At 38.5% G+C, this 25,000-nt stretch overlaps 1 long non-coding RNA gene across 1 annotated transcript in view; it reads left to right on the top strand.

Annotated features, from left to right (window-relative positions):
- The first annotated feature begins 2,518 nt into the window (after positions 1 to 2,518).
- The window catches only part of LOC135214928 (uncharacterized), a 31,465-nt gene continuing 8,983 nt past the window's right edge, over positions 2,519 to 25,000 (top strand). Inside the window, exons 1-2 of the long non-coding RNA XR_010314520.1 lie at positions 2,519 to 2,594; positions 6,684 to 6,841. This is a non-coding gene — a long non-coding RNA (uncharacterized LOC135214928). The remainder of the gene's footprint in view (positions 2,595 to 6,683; positions 6,842 to 25,000) is intronic.

Genomic DNA, 25,000 nt, shown 5'->3' with positions numbered 1-25,000 from the left:
ATATATATATATATATATATATATATAATGTATCTTTAGTGTAGAGAGAGAGAGAGAGAGAGAGAGAGAGAGAGAGAGAGAGAGAGAGAGAGAAGGATTCTAGGAGAGAGGAGAGAGAGGAGAGGAGGAGAGAGAGAGAGAAATCACTTCTTTTTCAACGTTAACCAATTTCTCCTAAAAGGGTGGCTCTTGAGGGAAAAAAGGAGCACTGGTCACTACTACATAAACACAATAATAGATGAATGAATCCCTGTTAAGAAAACGTTCGCAGCATCAGCCACTCGATGGACTTATCAAGAAAGCTGATTCGCCTCCATCTTGCATACAATTGCGTTTCCTATACATCATATCCCTTCCTTTCCTATGGATCTTTCACACCATCTGTCTAGCACATTCTAGATCATTCTCTACTCCTAACATCTCTTAACTTATACTTTCTTTTTCACCACCTTTCGGCCACCATCATTCAACATGACAATAACATTTTCTAGTAACATTTTCTAGTACTACAATAACATTTTCTAGTACTACTTAGTCCTCCAAGTCATTTCCCGATCTTTGCGCCCATAACCACCAACCTTCCTGTCTTCATCTTTCCATGCGTTCTGTGATTCGCTGTTCTCTCATCCAACCATCAACTGTCATATTAAATCTGATCTATCTATGCGAATCAACAAATTTCATACTTCCATCACGCATTTGCTACTCACATTTGCTATCAACTTTCAATTCTTCCAAACACTTTCACACTCTTTCACTGTTATCTGCGGGTTCTCCTTACTATCCCCGACCTACATGTATCGTTTTCAAACATCAGTCAATGCAGACTCGATTCATGGCCCATTCTTTTACTACACACTTTTGCGATTTGTAATTATTGTTCCAAAATATAGAAATTTTTCTATTGCACTGCAATCTGTTGCCTTCCAGGCCTCAATATGACCCATCGGCAATCACAAACATCTTCAGGTTTGTTTTACGATACAGATATGCAAATATGTCTTTTTCTTCTTTTTATTTAAATGGTGATATCAGCACTGCGCTCAACGTTACCCGTTCATCTAGTCATCCGATTTAAAGACGCGCTTGAGAATATAAAATCTCTTACTCTAAGGTGCAGGTATGAGGTTTCTATTCCATAACCGCAGGCGTCCCAAAGTTGGGAAACAGAATGAACAAGGAAAATCTAATTTGCATTGCAAATGGGCTTTCGAGCCGCAAGTTCACGTACCTAATCGAGTTCCAAGCTGTCACCTCGTTGCGAATAATGAGTCCGTATATTCTACGGGCGAATTTGGATACAAATAGAAAGCTCGACGACTCACGATAGGAATGTTTGTTTATCGAAGCTTCTGAGAAATACTTTCTGTATAAGTGAGGATCGTCCTTTTATAGAGCGAAGCTATAATCTTTTAATTATTCGCAATTTTTATATCTAAGACAAAAATGTTAGACATTTTATTTTCTATTATATTTTCTATAAAAAGTTAAATTCCAAATTGTTCTTATTATTATTGCGATGTGCAGACAATCTATGGAAGCGACTCATAAATCTAAGGGGCAAAGAAAAATGCAGTAAATAAAAATGAATATATAATAATAAAACAAATAAAAATTAATATATAATAAAATAATCACGTTAATAAGTAAATATTAATGAATATATGGCCATACATCAATCAATTCATTATGTTAATAAATATATCAAATTTTAGTTTATTATTTCCTTAACTTAAAAAAAGGGAGCAATGTTCAGGGACTATGGCAAAACCTATGGTTTAAGAACAGCGCCACTAAGTGGATACAGAGTTGTTCCAGTTTTGTAAACTAAACTGAAAGAGTGGATGCAAAAAGCCCCCTCCCTCCTCCCCCTCCCAACCCTTCCACAACTTTTCCGAATGACACGAGCATATGTCACAGGTACAAGGAGGGTGGGAAGGGTCTCCCAATTACGTTTGAAGAGCCATTCAGGATTTCGAAATTAGATCTGGTACTACCATCCGGCAAATTCAGTTATGAAAAGGCTAAAATCCAAATTGGATTGCTGAGAGAGAGAGAGAGAGAGAAATAGGATTCAGTTTCTGAGAAATATAGAGTAAGAAAAGCTAAATATAAATTCTGTGGAAGACAACAACAAAGCATTAACAGGGTAATAAGAGAATAGAGGAACATTAAGGTGCTACCTACTATGAGAGATTCAATTATAAAAAGATTTAAGCCGAAACTGAATCGCCGAGGGAGGAGATATGATTAGCTTATGAGAAATATTGATAATGCAAAAAGTGTAGCATGAAGTGAAAGAAAATAAAACCAATTAGAGGGTAGCAATAACAAACTCTATGTTTATCAAGTACAGATACAAAGAGAACTTTAGCCAATAATATGGGTTTCAATATTTCTGGAGATTAAATTTATTTCTCTCTCTCTCTCCTCTCTCTCTCTCTCTCTCTCTCTCTCTCTCTCCATTAATTTCAATTTCCAATTCAGAAGCTAAGACATTTTTCATCCAACCTTTCAGGGCGAATGGTGTGTTGCTTCTCAATGGTGTGTCCAGAGGAAGATACAGAGAAAACGAAGAATCTGAAGTCAGGCAGGTGAGTATTGTTTCGGATGGGTGTCAGGCTGTCAGAAGTGAAGTAAGGCAAGTGAGCGTCATTCCAGGTTGGGGTCATTGTGTCAGACTGTCAAAAGTGAAGTAAGGCAAGTGTCAGTCATTCCTGGTTGGTGTCAAAGTGTCAGACTGTCAGAAGTGAAGTAAGGCAAGTGAGTGTCATTCCTGGTTGGGGTCAGAGTGTCAGACTGTCAGAAGTGAAGTAAGGCAAGCGAATGTCATTCCTGGTTGTTTCTAGATGGTGTTAGACAAGTCACAAGTGAAGAAGTCTAGCAAGCGAATGTCGTTTCCAGTTGGTGTTCGACTGTTAGAAATAGAGAAGTCCAGAAAAGTTAGGCACCGGACTTACATTTCCGGCTGGTGTTAGACAATCAGAAAAGTAGTAGTCAGGCATGTGAGTGTAGTTTCAAGTTGTTGTTAGACTGCCAGAAGTAGAAACGTTAAGCAGGTGACTGTCGTTTCCAGATGGCGTTAAACAGTCAGAAGTGAGGAAGTCAGGAAGCCGAGTGTTAGGTCTAGTTGTTGTTTAACAGAAGAAGAAAAGCAGTCAAAGAAGTGTCTCATTTGTGGACAGTATTAGTCAGAAGAGGACAAGTGCATAGGTGAAGTTTCTGATTGGTCTTAGAGAGTCAAAAGAAAAGATGTTAGGCATGTGAGTGTCCCTTCTTATTGGTGTTAGTCTTAGAAGTAGATAAATCCAGGACATGAATGTCATTTGCAGTTGGTGTTACACAGCCACAAGCAAAACAGTCTCTTTTGAGCTAGTCAGTAAGAACCCAAAGGTTAAATATCCTGTTAGAAAATCACTATTCAACCGATTGATAAAATATCCATTACAAAAATATTCACAGCTGGTAGTTGTCATTTCTGGCCATTTCTGGTCGATTTCAGGTGGTCAGAAGTGAAGAGACCAGACAAATAAATAACGTTGTAGTTAAATGGCCAGGAGTGAAGATGTCAGGCAGGGGAACATTGTTCCAAGTTGATGTTTAACAGTCAGAAGTAAAGAAGTCAGGCACATGAGTGTCATTTCTGCTTGGTATCGGACAGTCAGAAGTTTATAAAAATCATGCGAGTGAAATTTTTGGTTCATGTTAGTCAGAAGTAAAGAAGAAGAGAGAGGTAAGTGATATTTTTGGTTTGTGCTACACAGAAGAAGTCAGGCTGGTGAGTGTCGTTTCTGGTTGGAGTTAGTTGATGAGGGTTAAAGACTAGACACAGGCAGGTAAATGTCGTTTCCAATTGGGTTTATACTGTCAAAAGTGAAGAATTCAGGCATGCGAGTTCTGTTTCTGGTTGGTTTTAGACGGTCAGAGGTAAGAAGTCAGGCATGAGTTCGTTTCTGGGGTTTTAGACGGTCAGAGGTAAGAAGTAGGCATCGTTCTGTTTCTGGTTGGTTTTAGGACGGTTCAGAGGAAGAATTCAGCATGCGAGTGTTTCTGTTGGTTTTAGCGGTCAGAGGTAAGAATTCAGGCATGCGAGTTCTGTTTCTGGTTGGTTTTAGACGGTCAGAGGTAAGAATTCAGGCATGCGAGTTCTGTTTCTGGTTGGTTTTAGACGGTCAGAGGTAAGAATTCAGGCATGCGAGTTCTGTTTCTGGTTGGTTTTAGACGGTCAGAGGTAAGAATTCAGGCATGCGAGTTTGTGGTTGTTTTAGACGGTCAGGTAAGAAGTCAGGAGCGAGTTCTGTTTTTGGTTGTTAGACGTCAGAGGAAGAAGTAGGCATGAGTTCTGTAGTGTTTTACTGTCAGAAAGCAAAGGAGTTACTCATACGCCAGCCAGTAAGAACCAGAAAGTTTAATATTATAGACAAATCCCTTTTAAACCAGATAATAACGTAACCTGTACAATAATATTCTTAGTAAATGTGTGTGTCACTTCTGGTTCGTGATAGGATGGCCTGAAGTAAGTCACCCTCCCTCCAATCATTAAAGCAATCAGGAAGTTTAATGTTCAGGTAAACAACTAATTAGATAACCAGTAAGGAAAGTCACACACGTTTTTAGCTGGTATTAGACAATTATTAGAGTAAGATTTTAAGCTGTATACCATATGGTGGGGTAACTATGAGATAAAAACAATAGTCTTAAGATAGTTACCGAGATAACCAGCAAGAAAATATTCAATTATAATATTCATTTATATAACTAATATAATGAAAATAATGAAGAATATGCAGTCAAATGTAAAGCAGCCTATTTTACGCAAGTTAAATTATAATCTGTAAGAAAATATTCTGTTAAAAGAGTGCTTTCCAGAAAGAATGGTCTGGTGTAAAACTGTCATTTTTAAGCCAGTTAACATGATAGTAAGGAGGTAACTCTGTTGCCACATAGCAGTAACACCAGTACAGTAAACATTGCGTTTGTAATTTGTAAGGCGATCAATAAGACTACCAATAACAGAAAATACAGACAGCCATTTTAGGTGATATTAAAACATATTCCCACGGACGTAAAAAGTCATTTGGGAGTCAACTACTGACAAAAAGCAAGGAAATACTCACGTAAAGCAGTTTAACCAACGCAGTCACTCCAGTAGGTCTGCAACCCAGTAAGGAAACAAAACAGACACGTCATTTTTATATTAAAAAAAAAAAAAATAGACAATAGACAAAAATGTCATTCTTCTTGGAGAAAAAGAGAATCGGTTTTATAGGAAGTAAAGAGAGTTGAAACTATTGTAAAGAAGTCACCAAGTTAGTTTTCTTTTCCTGAGAATGGACGATAGCACACGGTTCCCCGGTTAATCAATAAGCAAGTCGAAATTAAACGTCTTGATCAAGAAGTGCAATCAGGGAGTACCTCTTTTAAAATCGCTAGTAAAAAACAAGCATGGAACACCAGTCGGAAAGTTGTTAAGTAGGGTAGACACCGGATTGCATCCATGGAGATTAATCTCGTCACTTCAATTATGCTGCTGCTGCAGGTTAATGTTTTATTCAAGTAATTTTCTGGTTGCATTATCCTTATGCCAAATGTAATAAGCTGCTCTGCATTTGCTTGATCAGGATAATACGTCAAACTCATTAGTTTAATAACAAATTACGAATGGATACAAACTGTGTAACATCATTATGATGAATGCTGATTTTCATTATCCTTATTAATGAAACAATATGGAATAAGGCTCAAAAGCAATTCAACTGAAATGTAACCGAATAACATATTACGCTACCTGTATAATGAGAAGGGAAAGCTGCAAATTGAAAAAATAAATAAATACGTAAATGACAATAAAATAAGTAAATATGGAAGTATACAGCCTATGTATGAGATGGACGGTAGATCGATTTAATAAAAATAATTGTTAATTTTATTGTTAATTTTTACGTCTTCAAACACTGAATTTTCATAATATGCCTAAAAATTACTTTCCTAGCATAAGTTAATATATAACGTAATGGGACCACTGAGGCGGCGAAGCACAAAGGAGACCTTTTTTTTTTTTTTTTTTTTTTTTAAAACAACGTGAAAACTAAGAATCCTAGGACTATGTTCTAGGCTGGAAAATAAAGCCTAGGATATGTTCTATTTACACAGAATTTTTTTTAATTATATAGGCAAAGAAGAAGACATGTATATATATATGTGTGTGTGTGTATATGTGTGTGTGTGTTTATATGTGTGTGTGTGTGTGTGTGTGTAAAGAAATTCATCTGTCAAAACAGGATACATCTCAAGTATAAAGTCCCATTAAAACATTTTGACTTAAAGGGTGGAAGTTGGTCCACCGGAATATAGTCCCTAGCTTTAAACCAGAATGTTTTAATGGGCCTTCTATATATATACCTATATCGGTGATGTGATAATTATTCATATACCTATATATACATGCATACATATATACATACTATATATATATATATATATATATATATATATATGTATATATATATACGTATATATATATATATGCATATATACACATTATTCATATATTTATACATATATGTATATATGTATATATATCTAAAGTAAATAACATTAAACAACATATATTTAGATAACGAATATTACAATGAAAATAAGATTAATAACCTGACCCCTAATCACCTTTTCGGGAACAACAGGTGGTGTCGATGCTGGTTGTGGTGGTGGTGCTGTTCGTCCTGTGTTGGGGACCAATTCTGGTGGTGAACGTACTCAAGTCTTATGGGATTTTGCCCGCTTATTCTCCGGTCCTGAAGCACGTCGTCACTACCATGGATCTGCTTTCTTACTGTAATAGGTGAGTGCTGTGAAAGTGCGCATGTCCGATAACATCCAGAGGATATATTATATATATATATATATATATATATATATATATATATATATATATATATAGTATATTATATATATATATATATATATATATATATATATATATATATATATATATATATATATATATATATAATGTGTATAGATATGCTTAGCGCATACACATGTACATTTCAATATATATAATATATATCAGTATACATTATAATATATATGACCATTATATATAAAATATATAGTATAGATATAGCTATAGAATATAAGATATAAGATATATGATATAGCATATAGATATAGATATAGATATAGATATAGATATAGATATATATGCATTAGAATATAATAATATATATACGGCTAATAAATCAAAATATATATAGAGAGATATATTTATATATACAAGATAACAGAAACAATTAATATTATATATATATATTATATATATATATATATATATATATATATAACATATATATACATATATTATATATATATATATATATAATATATATAATATATATATAGCTATATATATATATAGATACTACATATACACATTACATATATAATAATATATATAATATATATATATATATATCTTATATACATATACATATATATATATATATATATATATATAATAATATATATATATATATATATAATTCCTCTTCCTTAACGTGAATTATAAACATTTTTTACGCAGTTACTGTTTTTCGTGAAACAAATGCCTCCAACTAATTCTGATTCCACTTTTCATTTTTGCTATCATTATTACCACATCGTCGAATCTATATATCTCTCTGTCAATAATTGTTACTTCACATCTCATAGCCCTATATGGGCGAATCATCTAAAAATTTGCCGGAAGTTTTTTTTTTTTTTTTTCAATTAAGCCAAATACTTGAAATTCACTCAATAAAAAAAGCTTTAGCTTATGAACTGCCCTTACAGAGACTCTTATTCCCTTCCGAGCTTTCTTCAGGGATCCTGCCACCTTTTTTGCTTCTGTTATTCTGTGGCTTATCCGCCGCCCAAATATACCCAAACACTTATGTGAACCAACTTCCACCATTCCTTTCATTAATACGTTCCACCTTCCAAACTTTACAGTTCCATGTATAGCGTCACTTTTTACAAGCATATCTAACACCTTTTCTTCTCACAGTTTCTGTAAATGTCACCCGTTCCACGCTCCATTCACGAGCTATTTCCCTTATGTGTGGATATCCACCCACGTCTCATCTAAGATTAAGAGCCGTGCAAGCACAAGATAGGCTTCTAAAACAATAACTGAAATATACCCATGGAGACCTGACATACCAGTTCACCTCATCACTATCAATAATTTTATTGACAATTAAAAGCCACAGTAGTGTTAAAAATATATTTTTGTACAATGTTAAAAATTACTAAGAGACTAAAGAGGGATAAGGATCAGTATCCGAAAGTCTCTCCTAGTTAGGGAGGTTCCTTTGCTCAATTTTATTATCAAATTCAGTTAGGTATCTTAGTTTAACCAGACCACTGAGCAGATTAACATCTCTCCTAGGGATTAGATTTGTATTTACGTGGCTAGGAACCAACTGATTGCTTAGCGATGGGGCCTGCAGCTTATTGTGGGATCCGAACCACATTGTATCGAGAAATGAATTTCTAATCACCAGGAATAAATTCCTCTGGTTCCTCACTGGCAGCAGTGGGAAGTGAACTCGAGCTACCAGATTGATAGGCGTTTTTTTTTCTTAAGTTATAAATGCCTCATGCAGCATTTTCCTTACATACATATATATTTTATATAAACAATATATGCATACGCACAATTCACCAGGTATGTGATGTTATGTATATATACAAACGTAACATATGTGAAAAAAAATGAAACTATACATTCTGACCGGTTATGCCATTTATTTTCCAAGACATCTTCAAGACTGATACAGAGTAGTAGAAATTCACAAAGCATATGGGAGAGTGACATTACAAACGAAAGCGCTGAGGATTTGTAAAGTTATTCACACCTGATGGGAAGGACAAACATGAGGGAGGAACAGTAAACTCATTAACCTTTAAGTCAGTTAGTCCGGTAGAAATTGACTTAAAAATGGCCTAACCCATTTTGTATAACATAAAAAGTTTTGCACAGAACTCTTTGTCTTTGAACACCAATACAAATTCAACTAAAATCAACCTTGGGAAAAACTTTTTTTAGGCCAAAAACCAAAATGGCAGCTAAATTTACTGGCAGGCACCAAGTATCAGCATTATAGCTCAATAATTGGTAAACATGTTTGAAAGGGTTTATTCTAAGTACACAAAGATCCTAAAGTCAATTTTCAAAAAGGCTGCCACTTTTTAAACATGGCCGCCACCAGGATGGCTTCATTACAGACTTGAAAACAACCCAGTATTTGCACACTTGCTCATATCATAACAAGTCAAATGGTCTGTAACACTTTTCAGACCTGTTAACACTTTGACTAATATTTGTTCAGGATGAAATGGAAATTTATTTAAAAAAAGGGAATAAAATGGAGAATCCCATACGGAAAATATCATTTGAGCTGGTATCAGACTCCATACTTGAGGAGCAAATGCTAGAACATACCAGTCAGTATTTGCACCAAAGTCCAACTGATCACTCCTTTCTATATATAGCCACCGATTAGTGCACATCCTTATAACTTACATCCCTTTTGTTCGGAAATCCCAGGTTACTATTTATTATGTGTGCTTCACCCTGTATTGGGGTTGTGACAATAGCATGTCAAGTTGATGTGAAAATTACTCAGTATAGCTTGGTCATTTATGTGCCTTTGTATATATTTTGAAAGATCATTGTGAGTAATTCATGAACTATACCAAGGCTGCTGGCCAGTGCACGTGTTAATGGTGCACCACAGCAAAGTGTACGTATTTGCCCATCAGTTGGCAACAGTAGCACCTGCTCTCTTTCATAATGATGGGAGCATGTGCAAATCACAGAAAACACAGCTTGCTAAACATCTGATTCAGATGAATTCATAGGTTTGCACCAATGATTACAACAAATCAGTTCCAAACGTCATTGATGGGTGTGATCATCCATCAGATACCCTGGCCTAAGGTTGGAACTATGGGAAATGTCTGTGAACTCTTCATATCAGTTGTTAAACGTGGAAGGGATGAGCAAGTGCTTACCTGGGTAATATTTGACACAGCTATGAAATCAAAACAACCAAAGAACCTGAACTAAAGCTCAAAAAAGTACACCATGCACAAGCTCCAGACATTTTGGTGAGTGAGCAAACACCAGTGCCATGAAACAAGACGGCCTTTCTTGCCAATATGAAGAATAAGCAAAAATTCACCAAACTACTAGGAACTCTTCTTGAGGAGGCCGGCATTCCTGTGAAGCATGCTGGCGAAGGCGGCGATGCAGATGTTGTCATTGTCCACAAGGTTCTTCAGCTAGCACAGGAATACAAAGAGGTTTGTGTCCAGGCTGAGGATACAGACAATTTGATACTCCTCTTGTACCACCTCCAAGAAAAGACAATCGTCTTCATGGTGGCAAGACAACATACAATAGCTATTCATAGCCTCCATCAGTTTTTGGGAAAGGAGTTGTGCAAGAGCTTGTTATTTGTGCATGCTATGTCTGGCTGTGATTTCACCTCGGCATTCTTTGGAAAGGGCAAACTGAAAACATTGAATATTCTCACATCATCACCTGAAGTGCAACACCAGATGAAGTTATTTGGGGACACATCAGCTGATGAGGAAACCATTGGCAATGTGGGAGAGAAGTTTGTGGTGTGTCTGTATGGTGGTGCATGGGACAAAAACGTGACTTTGAACATGATGCGCTACCTGAATGTCCCAAGTATGTCCCAGTGGAGCCTGCCACTTTCACTCTTAATGGTGCATCATCAAGTGAGCACTTGGAAGCACCTGAGCACAGTACTGAGAAAGGAAGGATATGGCTTCAACATTGAAAATGGGTCAGTTGTACCAATTATCACTGATATGGAGCCAGCACCTACAGGATATTCGCAGTTCATGCAAGAGCACCAAGCGCCAATACGTTTCCTGCAGCTGTGCCCGAAAAGGCAGCATTCATTGAAAATGTAGTGCACAGTCTGCAAACAGACCCAAACTACTCGAGTGCTTCCAAGACACTGATGGCAATGTTTAGAATGCACTTAATCTCATACTTTCATTCATAGCCATTTGCCAGACACTTCTGCCACAGAACTCTAAAGTTCCAGGTCATGAAACATGACAATGGTATTTTCCCCCTAGAACTTTGAATTCTTTTATCAGAGTATACATTTCTGCTATAAGACCGCGGTATCATGTCGTCAACGTACCTGAAATCATTGGACTTTGCATGGAACGATTTTGATGAATATTCTGCTTGAAACTGGAGGTTAAGGATTACAGAAGCAATACAAATATTATACGATTAAAACGTTCAGTTTAATTCAAATTAAAATATCTTACACACATTTTCATTCGACTAAATCTAAATTTACAAGATCTTACACACATGTGCATTATATGAAATATATTTACAATATCTTACGCACATTTTCATTCTACTAAATTAAAATTTACATAAACTTATGCACATTTTCATTCCACTGAATTAAAATTTATATAATCTTACGCATATTTTCATTCTACTAAATTGCTCTTGGAAAATGGTATGTCAAGCTGCCTGGTTTCAAAAGTATCAGATAAAAGATCTAACAGATGATCGATAGACACCTTTGCGGAAACTGATACCATGTACAAGGTCACTTGATACGTGCCTATTTAAATTTATTTTTCAAGACTAAATTGTTCCGTATATTGGCAACGGAAATGGAACCAATCAATGGGTTAAGAATGACTACAAGGAGTTTTGCTAAACAGCACGAAGCGTAATCAACGGAGCTAATATAACTGGCCACGTGAAAATTTGCTCTCTGCGTTTTTATGACCCAATACAAATAAGGTAACGATGATGGTGGCACACAAAACCTTTTCATCAAGTTTTCATTTCCCCTTCATAGTTCTTGACCCTTTTTCCCTCCTGACACTGTTCACATTGTCTGTGGGTTTGTCATTTACTTCTTTTTATAGATTTTCATTGTTCAAAAGATTATTCATGTTTCCTCTGTAATAAATTGATTGTTAATTATAGTGGACCAGATTTCTTGAGGTGTCTATTTCACTATCAATTTCTAACTCTATGTATCAGTTCGCATGAAGATGTCTTAGAAAAACTGAAGGAGAGATCGGTCTGGAATTATACGAAAAATACACTATTTAATTTTCTCCTGTGATACATCTGTGTGTTATACATATATATACACATATGTATACATAGATATAAATATATATGTATGTATGTATAATACATACATATATATATATATATATATATATATATATATATATATATATATATATAATTTTCTTTACACACAGACACATAACCACATATATATAATATATATATAGATATTATAATATATATATATATATATATATATATACACTATATATATATAGATATAGATATATATATATATAGACTATATATATATATAATATATATATGATATATATAATATATATATATATCTATATATTATAATATATATATATTATAATTGTACTATCGGCTATTTTAATATATATTGTGACGTTTATAGATCGTTCGTCTACCCCGCAATTAATTAATTAATTTGATTTGGAAAACAGCAGCCATTTCTTTAGAATATCAGCTGATTTTTAGGAAACGCGGGAACCAAAACCCGCCAGCCAGAGATAGGGGATTCCCCAGTTGGGGGAAAAGTGTCTTTTGTCAGCTTTAGGGACGTATCTCAAAAGGGAAGGATGTAGGCAGATTGGTACTTCTTAGACCTATATCTTAAGCTCTCTTTCCTGTGACCCCTCTGCTGGCTGTATGCTTGTTTTCCAGGATTTGCCTTGATCGTGGGGGGTTAAGCTGACTTCCAACCCCCAAGCAACCCACCTGAATTCTGTCTCAGTCGGCTGCGAGACGTGATATCGGACAGATGTCCAACTACCTGCCGTTCCTGTTAGGCCCCACCTCCAGGGGTGTGAGTGGCGCGCCGATGACCCAGGCCTCAGACAAAGGGGGGCCCATGCTTTTCTACAAAGAGCCACATTTTCTACAAAGGTCCACACTGAACACGACATCCAGGTACGTCTTGTGGAACAGCATATTGCCAGTCTCTCCCTTATCACCTATTATCATTTTGATCCTCATTCTCCCAATTCAATTTCCAGCAACAAAAGGAATTCATCCTTTTGTTCCCTCTCACTGCCTCATGGCCGCATGCTTCCCCTTGTGTGATCGTCCCAGACCAATGGAGTCATTGCATACTTCAGTGAAACCTTAAAAGTTCCTTCTCCCCAGTATTAGAGAATTAATTAATCAAAGCAAGAAGTCATTTTTTCTTTTATCTCGTTTAATCTGGGATTCTTTTCCAGATTCCATGAGTCACGTGCCGTCTCTCTGCCCGCAAGTGTGCATTACCCAAGTTTTATGAAACCAGCTCGAATTAGTCACACTTTAGCCAGCTACCCACTTGAGAGATTATAAGCCCCAACGTGGGGGCCAATATCATTTACCTTTTCTCCAGGCCAGCACGGGCCTTTTTGTAAATAAATAGCTGTAAAGTAACGAGCTGAGTTTTCTGGCGACCTTTTCCTCTAAAGAAGTATTCATTAATAATCAGTTTTATGGTAAGTTCAATTAATTTCAACTTGTCTTCCTTCAATTATTTCCGTTTACGTATCTAGCCTCTCTCAAGGCCAGCTAAATACGTAAAATTGGCGAATCTTGCCAGGTTCGAACCTAGCTTGCTTAAAAAAAGCTTGTAAATTGCGTTATCCGTTGTAAAACGTAAACTGTAAATGTTTTTCAAAGCGCAAAACTAAGCACACTTGCACGGGAGAAAAGACACTGACTCACGGTAAGGTATTCCATTCATTAATATGATTATTCTATAACCAATGTTAGCTTAAGGTACGTTTAAGTATTTTTTATTGTAGAAGTGTTTTAAACAAATGTGAAGGTAGAAATCTTATTATTGTAACGGCCACAGCGCCGAGCGAGTTCTGTTATTTTGTAAATCGCATTGTTGGTGTAGGAGCTCACACGAACACGTGTGCAGATAGATGCCAGAAAGGACCAGATCAAACTAGGAAGTGCTTTGCCAGGGTTTATTGCTGTGTTTGAAAGCCTAGCTAGTTAGGAGTGTTTTACTAATAGTTACGGCAAAAGAAGTGTACAATTCTTTTGTCTGTGATATGTTAGGGTATACATTTTTAACTTAGTTTTCATTCCAAGTGTTGGTAACCGCTTACCTCTCAGCTAATTCAGCTTCGCGCACTCTCGCGCCTGCGCGGTCTCAACCAGCCTTCGTTTTCGCTCACAGCGGCAGCCATGTTTGTTATCTCTTTCAGCATTATCTAACCAATTTAAGCAAAGTAACGTAAGTCTCGAAGTTTTAACGTAAATAATATCAATCTCGGTACTAATATCTATCGTTCTGCCAGAGAAATTAACGTAATTCGCCTTGAATAAGAAAGTAGAATTTGGTGTTGTAAATTGCCTTCGCATTTACAGAGAATCAGCTGTTTTGAACGACATGCTGTGTGCTAGCAGCGCTACCCAGCTAGCTCACGTGTTTCACCTCGCATCGCTCACTCGCGCGCTGAGCGAAAATTTCATTTCACTTCGTACTTAACGTAACCTCATTTACAAATGTTGCTAACATCGTTTTAAAATCCTTACCGTCATTTCACTGTTCACAGGGACCTAGTAATCTTACATAAAGTTAACGTAAATCTTAAAAGTAGAGTAAATTACAAGAATTGTTAACGTAAAACGCATCTTTGTAAAATTCATATTGAAACGCAAATCATTTCATAAGCGCGAGCCGCTACTAGTAACGTAAAAATCGTTCACCACGAGCGCGTTATCATTTTCATAAAACGTTATCCAAAGCAATTCTTTCATTTCACGTTAACGTAAGTAAATCATTTAACGCAAGTTGCGTCATATTAAACTAACATTATTAGTTCAATTCAATATAAGGGAGTTCATTCATATATCATTTTTCACCCTCTCCGAGAGAGAGAGAGAGGGAGAGAGAGAGAGAGAGAGAGAACCAGAACCCAGTATTCACGAAGCCAAGAGTACTACATCTTACCATTAATTATAGCATACAGAATTAACATTATTTTAGTCTCTTGTGTCTTTCATTTACACAGTGTGATACGTATGCGCATGTGTCCATTGCAGTTTGCAAGCATTTATTTATTTCATTTACCGAGTACTTCAGCGAGGGACTGAGCATTTCTAAAATTTCCATTACCTGTCGTTGCCCGAGTGGTCTTGTTCATTTTTATCCCAAAAGACTTGCGTGTACCGCAAGCACAAACTGCACAGTGTGCCACCGCAAATTCATTACTTCCAGACAGGGAAGTCGTTACCAGTTTAGGACTGGCCACCACCAGTGCACGTCAGGTCTTACCATTTTACAGTGCCACTAATTCTTGACACTGTCCATCGACTGGCTGCTGAAGTACTCCCACCTTTTAATTTCTCTCCTCCACCATTACACTCTGCCATGAGCAGTGCCATTTCACTTCAGTATATTTAAGTATACTGCATGTAGTGTCCGGGACACACCAGCACGATACCAGTGCTCCAAGGAACTCCTCATAAGTGCCACTGCACCTGTACAGGCCGTACAGGTAGCCATTAAACCTGCGTGTCCGTCCTTATGGAACGCCCCAGTAATTAGTGTGTCCGTGTACAAGGGTCAGTGATCCTTCGGAACACTCAACAAGGGAACGCCTCCCGAAGTGCCGCAATACCAGCCCTAAGTGCTGACAAACCTGCGTGTCCGTCCTTACGAAACGCCCAATTCATTAATGTCCGTGTACGAGGATCAGTGATCCTTCGGACCAATCAAGGGAACGCCTCCCGAAGTGCCGCAATACCAGCACTACTAGTGCTATCCAAAAGGAACACCTCAGCAGAAGGTGCCATTCACAAAGTGCCACCGAGCACCCAGTCGTTTCAGACTTTTCGTTACCACGTCGCAGAACCCATTTCCAAGTGAGTGCCACTTTCCACAGTAGGCACTCCCATTCCATCCATTACCCTTCCTGGCCATTAATATAATTTTCCTCCGAGCCTCTACTGCAGCCTAAGGGAAATGACTTCCCCTGCTTCCCGCGACTTCTTTGCCAGAGAGCTAGAGAAGCTCGGAGCCCTCATAACTCTGGCAGGAGGCCGGTTTACACTGGACCAGCAATTGACCAGTGGATAAAGGCGCAGCAGGCTGCTGCACGCCTGCAAGAAAAGGAAGAAGAGAAGCAGAGGAGAAAAGCCGAGACCAGAGAGAGAAGAAAGAGAAAGCAGAGCCAGAGGAGCCCAGAGAAGCAGCGAGAGAGAAGAAGAAGAGAGAAAGCATGAGCTAGCTCTCATAGATGACGCAATCTCTCTGCTAGTTTCTAAGCCCCAGATCATGAGCTGGACTCCCGGTAAGAGGTGGTTGCGGAGGTTCTGCACCACTTGTTGTGTGCGTGGGCATGCTGTGGATTCCGACCAGTGCCCAAGTCGGTCTCTACCTGGGGAGGAGAGCTTCCAGGGTGAACTTCTCCAAGGCTACCATGTAGCCCTGCCTGATGAACAGTCTCCTATGGCCTATCAGTGGGTACAAGTCATGGCCGACACCGAAGCCCAGGTCTCCCTTATTTCCAGAAAGGCATTGCCTAGGGGTGCCAAAATCCAGATGAACGAAGAAATTCAGTTTGAATGGATTGACGGTAACCTCTATTCTGTTCCTTCAGTCCTTCTGAATGTAAAAATGCCCTTTCTGGACCAGGTGACCAAGGAAACCACATTGTGCCGCCTGGGAGTAGTTGACCAATTTCATGATGTTTATCAGGTGATATTGGGCCGAGATTTACTTAAGCCGTATCTCCCCTGGCCGTATCTCCCCTGGACGCAGCTCCCACTACCAGATGCACCGGATCCCTGCAGCATGCCTCATAATCAATCATCAGTTTTAGATTCAGAGGCTAGTGCCTCCGATGTCCCAGACATCCCTTTTATTTGTGAACCTGGCCCTGACCCAGTGTCAGAGCCCGAAGTTTCTTCCGCATCATCTCAGCCTCTTACCATCTTACCGCCTACCTCCTCCACTTTGGAAGAGGTAAGCCCACCAGTTAACCCCGGACTTGCTTCCGAGGATGATTCAACGGAGGTTTCCTTAACCTCCCTACCTCACATCACTGCCAGAGAGGACTCTTCACCTGTGCCAGAGCACACTGCCAGCCTTGGTGACTCCACAGATTCGCAACCTGTGGGGCCATCTCGGCCTTACCATCCAGTGCCACGGAAGAGGTTCTGGAACAAGTTCTGCCGCGACTGTGGCCGCAAGGGTCACATGTCTGCAAACTACGGAGGGTGCGCTAATCATAATATTCCTGCCATCGCAATGGCCGTTACTAATCCTTCTTCACTAGGACCCCCAGCTAAGGGCCCTATAACAGTCGCACCCCTCCAAAGCCATTATCAGCCAAGCCATGTCAGAGCCTACGACGACTCTGGCGCTCAAATCTCCCTGATACGGGAAGACCGAATCCCCCGAGGGGCAAACGTCGATAGACGTTATTTAATCACCATCGAAGGTATCAACCATATCAAGCTGATCCTTCCGACCGTCCAATTGAGGGTCACCAGACCTCATTTTTCCAGAATTTGTACCCTTGCAGTTGCAAGCTACATTCCAGGAGGTTACGACCTCCTCCTAGGGCAAGACATGAAGTCTCCCTCGCATTCCAAAAAGCCTAGGGGTCCTAACCCCACAACAAATCACTCCAAAGCAAGGAGTCATCGAAATTCTACTTCCTCTAGGAAGTACGTCCACCAACAGTCTCCCCCGTTACCAAGGAGGGAGATTGACCATTCGCAGTTCCGTTGCAAAACCTGTAACGTAATAGGGCACTCTACTAATTGGCCTGGGTGCCCTAGCCGACTGCCAGCAGCGGACAATGTCCATTTTCCACAAGGCTTAGCCTTCAACAAGAGACAGGAGCCTCTGTCTCCTATTTCCAAGGGCACGCTGAGAGGTATTGCACCTCCGGTACCCGCCACAGGTCCAGTCGACCTCCACACTCTGCCAGTGCCACTTGGCAGCACTGAGCAGTGCCAAGCTCCATCCAGCCTGGACGTAGAGCCACCACAGAACTTGACTTCTGCGCCTGGCCCCGAGCTAGTGCCGGCGCCTAACCTAACCAAGGATCCTCCAACAGGCATGGAGCTTACCGCAGCCAATGGCCAACCCAAAGTCCATGAGTCTTCTTCACCCTCACCACTGACGCCCGAGGATGAACCTCCGGCAGACCTAACCTTCATACCTCCTCTGGAAAACCAGGAACTGCCCGACCAGGAGTCAGCCTGGAGTTTTCCCCTTACGACGGCTGTCGCAGCAGCCGGAGTGAGGGCCTCCCCTGCAGTAGGTTCCACCTCTACGACGGTTGCTGCAGATACCGAAGTAGGGTGTTCTCCTGAAATCCCTCAGGCTACAACTGCCTCTGCTCCTGCCGGCGTTTCTGGCTTTTCCCCAGAGTCGGTGCCTCCGTCTACTCCTAGGACTGGTATAGCCAGGTCCTGGAGGAATAAGAAGAAGAAGAAGGGACGTAGCAAATCATTAACACACTAACCAAAGAGCCACATGCTCTCCTTGACACCTGTGCCCGAGGTACGCTTCATTACCTCACCTCATGTATTTTAACAACTCCGCTGAACTACTGCTGTGCGTACCACACTCTGGAATGATTGCGTCTTCATTTAACTATAATGAGTAGGTTAGGCTAATGATTTAGTACCAGGGCATTAGGTTAGTAGCAAGTAGAATTTTCAAGTAACCTTATCTAGGGGTAGAGTAGACTGTCGTCACAAGACAACCCGTAGTTATTACTTAGGCTAGACTACATCACTACATTAAGTTAGTACACTTAGCATCTTTGCCTATAAGTTAGGTAGGCCACTGTAGTTAGCTGTATCGCTGCTCAAAAAACTTCAAGTTGGAGTAGGAGAACTGGGTAGTCGAGACGATCAATTTATTTAAGCCAAGACCTTCACGCCCGAAAGGGAGTGAATGCCTTCTTAACAGGGGGAGCTGTGACGTTAATAGATCGTTCGTCTACCCCGCAATTAATTAATTAATTTGATTTGGAAAATGGCAGCCATTTCTTTAGAATATCAGCTGATTTTTAGGAAACGCGGGAACCAAAACCCGCCAGCCAGAGATAGGGGATTCCCCAGTTGGGGGAAAAGTGTCTTTTGTCAGCTTTAGGGACGTATCTCAAAAGGGAAGGATGTAGGCAGATTGGTACTTCTTAGACCTATATCTTAAGCTCTCTTTCCTGTGACCCCTCTGCTGGCTGTATGCTTGTTTTCCAGGCTTTTGCCTTGATCGTGGGGGGTTAAGCTGACTTCCAACCCCCAAGCAACCCACCTGAATTCTGTCTCAGTCGGCTGCGAGACGTGATATCGGACAGATGTCCAACTACCTGCCTTCCTGTTAGGCCTATCCAGGGTGTGAGTGGCACGCCGATGACCCAGGCCTCAGACAAAGGGGGGCCCATGCTTTTCTACAAAGAGCCACATTTTCTACAAAGGTCCACACTGAACACGACATCCAGGTATGTCTTGTGGAACAGCATATTGCCAGTCTCTCCCTTATCACCTATTATCATTTTGATCCTCATTCTCCCAATTCAATTTCCACACAACAAAAGGAATTCATCCTTTTGTTCCCTCTCACTGCCTCATGGCCGCATGCTTCCCCTTGTGTGATCGTCCCAGACCAATGGAGTCATTGCATACTTCAGTGAAACCTTAAAAGTTCCTTCTCCCCAGTATTAGAGAATTAATTAATCAAAGCAAGAAGTCATTTTTTCTTTTATCTCGTTTAATCTGGGATTCTTTTCCAGATTCCATGAGTCACATGCCGTCTCTCTGCCCGCAAGTGTGCATTACCCAAGTTTTATGAAACCAGCTCGAATTAGTCACACTTTAGCCAGCTACCCACTTGTGAGAGATTATAAGCCCCAACGTGGGGGCCAATATCATTTACCTTTTCTCCAGGCCAGCACGGGCCTTTTTGTAAATAAATAGCTGTAAAGTAACGAGCTGAGTTTTCTGGCGACCTTTTCCTCTAAAGAAGTATTCATTAATAATCAGTTTTATGGTAAGTTCAATTAATTTCAACTTGTCTTCCTTCAATTATTTCCGTTTACGTATCTAGCCTCTCTCAAGGCCAGCTAAATACGTATATATATATATATATATATATATTATATATATATATATATATATATATATATATATATATATATATATATATATATATTTTTACGTATTTAGCTGGCCTTGAGAGAGGCTAGATACGTAAACGGAAATAATTGAAGGAAGACAAGTTGAAATTAATTGAACTTACCGTAAAACTGATTATTAATGAATACTTCTTTATATATAATCTATATATATATATATATATATATATATATATATAGATATATATATATATATATATATATATATATATATATATATATATATATATATATATATTATATATATAGATATATATATAGATATATATATATATAGATATATATATATATATATATATATATATATATATATATATATATATATATATATATATATATATATATATATATATATATATATATATATATATAGTGTATATTACATTATGGCTTCCCAAGAATAAGGGGTGGCTCCAATGAAAAAACAATGCACTTTATGATTCCTTCTTTAACTGCTTAATCCTGGATGAACACTCTGTGCAGAGAACTTCCACAGTACAAGCCGCTTCATATACCTACAGTGTCTCATCGGCCTTAGCGTTAAATAAAAAACAAATTTAACTTCCTGGATATCCTGACCCAGAGGCCTCGACATAGGCATTTATAGAAATGAAGCACGGAACATTATGATAGGACTTCGAATGTTCAAAGAATGGGTTGTAGGTAAAGTTTTAAAAGTTAATGAAGGGTAAGGAAAGTAAATTTGAGAATGCTCTTTAGACCATTATATGAAAAGAAACCATAAGACAACAAAATTACTGTAAATATCATGTATACCGAAAAATTATTTTAAGAGTCCGTGGGAAAAGCAGATGGTTGAAAGACAAAGGAATGAAACGTAAGGGAAAATCATGACAAAAAGCAATGAAATGATATTTCATAAAAACCCGGGATGACAAAAGTGAAAATTGTGGAAGAAAAAAATCCTACTGCAATTGTGATTCATCTGACTGAAAGAAATATGCACTACAGATGCATATTGGTGAGTTAGTTTAAATATATGCAAGTAAAATCAGAGTTCATACAAGTTACCGAAGAAATGTTATATAAGTAACCAACTAACCCAACTAGCCCAAAGGAATATAACTTTCCATAACTATCCTGAGGGAAATGAACTTTCCATAACTAGCCCAAAGGAATAGAACTTTCCATAACTATCTTGAGGGAATATAACTTTCCATAATTAGCCCGAGGAAAATGAACTTTCCATAACTGGCCCGAGGGAATATAACTTTCCATAACTAGCCCGAGGGAATATAACTGCTGACACGTAACCCGGAGGACTGTAGTAATGACATATTGACAGTAATAAAACAACACCTGAGGGAATGTATGATTTTACACAAAACCCGTGAGTGAGGTCATGTTTATTTTGACATGTGAACTGCGTGAATGTACATATAGTCTAGTCTGATTTTCAGAAATTTTGAGAACCTCAGGACATTTTGGAGTCAAAGCAATCTAATAAGCTATTCTATTTTTTTCTCTTTTTTTTTGTGCTGAATTTATCTTTGCTGTTTGCCAAGTTGTATCTCAAGGTAACACCGCTATGCGGGAAAAGATGGCCGCCATAAACTCAAAAGCATAATTTTTCAAGTTTCCTTCACCCATATACTATCATTATGACTGACATAAAACCTTATTAAATGCAATTATAAGGACATTACAAATTATTTATTTTATTAATACTACTTTTCTCTTAAGTATCTTAAGTAAACAAAAAACAAAAACGCCAATCCAAGATGGCCGACAACACATTTAAACATTCTTTCCTGACAAAGTGAACAAATGTTAATGATACAGGAATCATTTTTGCTTGTTTAATGTTAAGGGTCAGACATCATCATCGTCATGCCCATCAGTATCATCATCATCACCATTCACCTTCATTAAATAACACAGTGGAATAATTTGTAATACGAAAGGAAACTACATTGCTCTTTTTGAATAAAACATAAAGCGGTCATTGTCTCCTGAATCACACAAACATCGTCATTATGAAACCGGCATCATAAAATAGCGCATAACCCACTAAACACTAACCATCATTAATGAAGTTGATGCAGTATATCACAAATATTTAACTAAACCAAAATAACATATGAAAGAAAAGTTGTCACCTCCTAGACATATAAATCCTAGATGGATACCTTAATTAAACTAAACAGCATAATTCGTAAATTATGGCCCCATCCATATATCATTATGACGACCATTAAACCTTATCAAATCCTATTATAAAGCAAATGTACAGAAGCTATTTTATTAATATTACTTTCCTCTTTAAAGCCAGGATGGCTGACAACACATTTAGATATTGCTATATGACAAAATGAACAAAACTTAAGGGTACAGGAATCTTTTCAACATGTCAGTGGGTCAGACATCATCATCATAACCATCACTATCACCGTGATCACTATCACCATCATCAATCATCGTCATTAAATAACACAATGGAATAACTTTCTAAAATGAAATGAAATTAGATTGTTCTCGTTGAATAGAGCATAAAGCAATCATTGTCTTCTGAGACACATGAACGTCATCGTTATGGAAATTATCATCATTAAATAGCATATAACTAACTTTACACAATTATTAATGAAGTTGATATAGTAAACCACGACACCAAAATTGCATATGAAAATTAAAGTTGCGTATTGCAAACTGATGAGATGGCATGATGTACAGAGTATCATTGTTGCGTTTCAACATTGCTACAATCTTCATCAGATGTGCTACATTTGCATGCTGCTGTACAATGCAATCGGGACTTCTTATATTTGCATCGTACACTCATACATCGCTAAACACAGTTGCAGGTAATCAGTTCCACACATGAATCTGGGACTACATCCATTGTTTTCAGTGTGCTCTCAGCCAGGAATGTGTCAACCTGCAGTAGGTTAGGGTAACTGATGTTATGTCCAGCTTTGTAAAATAGTTGAACAAGTTCTTTAGATCGCGTAGCCTGGTGCAAAGTGCTGGCAAGCCCAAGATGTTTAGGAGTCCAGCCAGTGCTTTCTTCCAGTGACATTGTAAACCAAGTATTGTTGTCATGGCAATCGCTCTATAGCGAAGTATCATAGTATATTAAAGGAAAGGAAAATGCATCTTCGAGTAGGTCTGCAGCAAGGAGGCATTCGCGCAAGTGTTGGAAGCGTCTGTTCTCATGATTGTTCGAGAATACTCAGGTGTGTTATTGGAACTCAGCAAGCGCCTTCGCGTCGTCAGAAACACCACTTATTATGATGTAATTTTTCGTCTGGATCCTTCTAAAAAGTTCCTGTCTGGAGACGATGACGTTCGGTGGTTAAGCTCCGCCTTTTTTAGCCCCGCCCCCAGATCGCCGTATATATATATATGTCCTGAGGAAGTAGAAGAGATCAGATCATCAGAGAGATAAGAGAAGAAGGATAAGAGAGGAAGAGGACGCAAGAGAGTGTGAACGGAAACAAGTTAAGTCGTCTGCAGTCAGAGAGAGAGAGAGAGAGAGAGAGAGAGAGAGAGAAATATCTCGACGCCGAGCAACCCCTTTCAGAGAAGAAACGTCCTACAAGAGGTTTTGAGGAGCAACCCCCCCTCCGAGTATCAAGATAAGACTTTTTTTTCTGCAGTACGAAGTCAAGAAGCCGTTTGAAGTTTCTGTTGTCCCCTTTTATGAAGCCGTCGCTTCGAGTACTGATTTCGACCACTGCAAAACTGCCTGGCAAGTATTTCATTACCGCACTGTTTCCCCAGTTTTCATATTGTAAGATGTTATTTGTGTTATGTAAATTGGAGAAACCATTCTGTATTTATCTTTGTTAGTAAGTTTGTAAATAAAATGCTGTTCTGTTCGAGTTTCATTCTATATTTGTACCCCCAGTTTCAACTGTTGGTGTTGAATCCTTTTTGCTTATCATAATTAAGAACCTGTAGCGGACCTTGGTCCGTAACACTTGTGCAATACTAAGACCCTTTGCTTTGACTGTCATCCTGTTTTATGCCATCTGCCACTTCATCACTTTCTCACTTACACAGTTGTTTTGTGTATTAACACAATTACAACAGCTGGCTTTATAGCTAAGCCCGCCTATACTGATTACATCACGACCATTCCTTGAAGCTGATTAGTTTAGTTAGAAATCGTTTCGAAAATTTCGTTAAACTGTGGTTGTTTTCATCTTAATTTATTTTGCAACGGCTGTTTTGCCAAACTAAAATACGTTGTGCTGATTATAATATAATCCAAGAGGATGTGAAAGACGATTCTGTTGCTGCTGTGAAGTTCAGAGACACCCGACACAGCCAGGAACTTGGGAACGTGAGGTCTTTTAAGTACAAGGATAATCTTTTACATAAATGCAAATAAAACCATTTGCATTGAAGTACTGACAAAAAATAGAATACTAAAATATTTGGCATGTGTTATACGTTCCTATACTTGATTAGTTATGCGGTTCTCTTTTAATTTTACAAAAAATATACGAAGAGGTTAGCGAAGAAGTGATGAAGACTCTCTCTTCGTTTCCAATAATTTTCACCCTCTGATCATCTTCGTCTTCGCCACGAAGAGCTGCTTCGCGGCACAACAATACCATTTTAGCAGCGAAGATATTCTTCGTCGAAGACGTCAGTTTAAAAATACGGCACTCCGAGTCTTGATGGTGGTCTACTTAGCCCGGCATCTGCATCGGTAGCAGTTGGTCATTTCTGC

Source organism: Macrobrachium nipponense, chromosome 46 (genome assembly GCF_015104395.2).
Source record: "Macrobrachium nipponense isolate FS-2020 chromosome 46, ASM1510439v2, whole genome shotgun sequence".
NCBI classification, from domain to species: domain Eukaryota; kingdom Metazoa; phylum Arthropoda; class Malacostraca; order Decapoda; family Palaemonidae; genus Macrobrachium; species Macrobrachium nipponense.
This window is presented reverse-complemented; position numbering and strand designations above follow the sequence as displayed.